A 3,446-nucleotide genomic window follows, 5' to 3' on the forward strand; every position below is an offset into this window, starting at 1 on the left:
AGTATTTCACAAATACTAATTCATTTAACTTAATGTAGTCTTGTTAGATGGAGAAGGCAATGGCAACCCACTCCAGTACTCTTGTCTGGAAAATCCCATGGATGGAGGAGCCTGTAGGCTGCAATCCATGGGGTCGCGAAGAGTCAGACACGACTGAGCGACTTCACTTTCACTTTTCACTTGCATGCATTGGAGCAGGAAATGGCAACCCACTCTAGTGTTCTTGCCTGGAGAATCCCAGGGACAGGGGAGCCTGATGGGCTGCCGTCTATGGGGTCGCACAGAGTTGGACACGACTGAAGCGACTTAGCAGCAGCAGCAGCGGCAGTCTTGTTAGATGAAAATTTTTTATTGCCTATTTTATAGTTAAGGAATTCGAAGCACAGCAAGATTAAGTAGTTTGTCCATTGTCACAGAGCCAGGTAGTGCTAGTGCTGGGCTTCACACACATCAGGCTCTTCCTGCAATGAGGTAGAGGGTACAGGGAGTCTGTTGACTTTTGAGTGAAACTGTGCATATGAAAATCTGGTCTGATCTATAGACCTTTCCAGGCTGTATTTTCCATAGTAGTAAAAATGAGAATCATAATTACTTCCTAAGTTTAATAGAGTAAAAGATCATGTATGAGCCAATAACTACAATAGGTCCCTGAGCATGGTGGATACTCAGCATATATGAGTTTTTGTCTTTAATGACAAGAAACTCTCTGAACAAAGAAAGTCTGCTTTCTCTGGTAGCCATGTTATCTAGGGCTTCTGTCCTCATCCTCAGAGGCCCGGTGTCAGGAAATAAGAATAGGCTGAACGTGACCTTAACTCTCATGTCCCACAGCCTGCATGTTTGGAAGAGCTATCACTCACACCTGCACATATTTTGAGTAACTCTCTAAAAGTGCATATAAGGAGATGAGAGTGAAGTCCTCAAGTGAACTGAATCTCCTGGGACTTTTCTATGGTGAGGAAGCGGTGTGTTATTTTTAAGTACTACCAGCCATAGGCCTCACCAAAGCGTCTAAGTTTTTTCAAAGCTGTAAAACAAAGTATAAGACATGGCATAAAGATTCTGATGCATGCTTCTGGGGTGAGTCTCTACCATCTCAAAGCAACCCCTAAACGAGATAAGCCTTGGCGGGCCCCACCTTGGCGGGCCCCAAAGTGAGAAGGAGGGTGGGCCTGCCAGGGCCACTGGCCTGCAGTTCACTGTTGAGCGTCCAGTGCCCTGAACTCTGCCTGCTGCCCCTCCCTGATGCAAAGCCTGGACAGCCTGCCTTCCACAGACCTGGAGATCTTCAGATCTTGTCTGAGGATGATACGAGGAAAAACCTCGCTCTCTGACCAAGGTGGAATAGGACAAACCTGTTGGAAACCTGTGTATGTTCCGGGGGCTAGAATCAAAGCGTCACCATGGCACTTGCCTCTGAGGAGTTCTCTGGAAATGGGTGGAATGAAAGGCATGGTGTTTAGAATGCAGCACCTGACAGTAATAGGGCTCCCCCAGTCTGGCCCATATTACTGTTATGATATAAAAGCTGATGCTTCCTGGAACACTATTCTAAGAGTATTGCATGAAATGACTCATTGAGTCTTCACAATGGCCTTATTATCTCTTACCATGAAGTAACAGAGACTCAGAGAGCCCAGTAGCCCTCTCCTCCTCAGCTGCCAATCTTTATTGACCTCCCCCTGCTCTCTGGGAGAAACCAGTCTCCATCACACAGCTGCTGCTAAGGCCCTTCATGACCTAGCTTCCAAACAGCCCTTGGGGTAAATTATTTTTTCCCCTTCACATTCCACATTCAGGTTGTGATGAATTGGGTTCAGGTCTTCAAATGTATTATATTCTCCATTACCGCAGGACCTTTGCACAGGACCTCTGCCTGAAATCACCTCTCTCTTACTCCCTAAGCAGGATAATCACTACTCGGACTTTGAGGTAAACTTAGATCCAGCAGTTATTCCTACTGTTTATTGTTTACTCTTCTTTGCTTATCAGACACATTTTACTTTATTGTATTGACTGATGTAACTGTTGATTTCCACTCTCTAGATTCAAGGCTCCATGTGGCCAGACTTTCCACAGACCATGGAGCATACCATCGAGTGGGTCCTCAAAAAATGTTTTTTGATGAATGAGAGATTGACTTTCTTTTGCTCTGCTGTCTCAGCCACACACTGTTCCACCCCTGAAAATCATAATTTAAAGTGCCTGTTGATAATTATCATTATCAGTTTGACTTAATTAATCCTTTGTTGTCTCTATCCTTGCCAAGCAAAAGCAAAAATCTTTCTATGCCAAAATCCTTAGTTCAAAAGAAGTTATAATGTCAAACAATGAAGGAAAGCAGTTAAAAGAAATGACTTTTTTTTTTTTTTTTTATAGCTATTCTCCTGTTTCCCTCGAAGCCACTGACACATGCATAACCCTGGTCTCTCTGTAACCTTACAGCCCCGGAAACCACACATCATGTGCTTTGGATCTCACATATCACTCATGCTCAGAGGCAGGGCAAGAATGGAAAAAGCTTTGGTTTTAGGGTAAAACAAACTCAGGTCATATTCCCAGCAGAGCCACTCTCTAGATTTTGTGCATGAATTTGTGCATGAAGTTAAATCTCTCAGGGTCTCAATTTCCTCTTCTCTGAAATGGGGATGCTAACATCGACTTCATGAAGTGGTTATGAGGGTTCAAGGAAATAAATGTCAAGTGTCTGGTGAAGGGACAAACTTATAGCGAACAGTAGCTGATGCCAACTTTCTTTTCTCTCTTCTTTCTTTGCCTTATCCCATGGGATTTTGGTCCAGGAACTTTATAGCATCTTTGCAGGAATTACTGACTGGGCTTCAGTGGATCTGTGAACACCCTGAAATTACATGAAGACTGTGGAAGTTGATAAGGGCTTTTATTTCTAGAAAGTATCTGGATCAGTTTCCTGAGGCTGCTGCAACAAAGGATCATAAACTTGGTGGCTTAAACAATAGAAAACTTGGGCCTCACAGATCTGGAGGCTAGAGGTCTGCAATCAAGGTGTCTGCAGGGCTGGTTCCTTCTGAAGGTGCTGAGGGACAGTCTGTTTCAAGTCTCTTTCCAGTTTCTGGTGGTCTCAGGCACTCCTTGGCTTTAGAAGGTATTCATGTTGTTTCTTCATATTGTCTTCCTCTATACATGTTTCTGTGTCTCCTCTGTCCATGGGATTTCCCAGGAAAGAATACTGGAGTGGGTTGACATTTCCTTCTTCAGGGGATGTTCCCAACCCAGGGATTGAACTCTTGGCTCCTGCTGCATCTCCTGCATTGCAGGTGACTTCTTTACTGCCGAGTCACCAGGGAAGCCCTGTCTCTGTGCTCAGATTTCCCTTTTGTATAAGGGTATCAGTCATATTGGATTAGGGCTCACTGTAATTACCTCACCTCTAACTTAACCAATTGCAAAGACCCTATTTCCAAATT

The 3,446-nt window shown here is 44.1% G+C and overlaps 1 long non-coding RNA gene across 1 annotated transcript; it reads left to right on the plus strand.

Moving 5' to 3' along the window:
- Nucleotides 1-241: 241 nt before the first annotated feature.
- Nucleotides 242-2,235, plus strand: LOC123334701. Its single transcript, XR_006552751.2, has 2 exons — nucleotides 242-1,932; nucleotides 2,047-2,235. It is a non-coding gene; the product is annotated as an uncharacterized LOC123334701 (long non-coding RNA).
- Nucleotides 2,236-3,446: the final 1,211 nt, after the last annotated feature.

This window comes from Bubalus bubalis, chromosome 8 (genome assembly GCF_019923935.1).
Source record: "Bubalus bubalis isolate 160015118507 breed Murrah chromosome 8, NDDB_SH_1, whole genome shotgun sequence".
In the NCBI taxonomy this organism is placed as follows: Eukaryota; Metazoa; Chordata; class Mammalia; order Artiodactyla; family Bovidae; genus Bubalus; species Bubalus bubalis.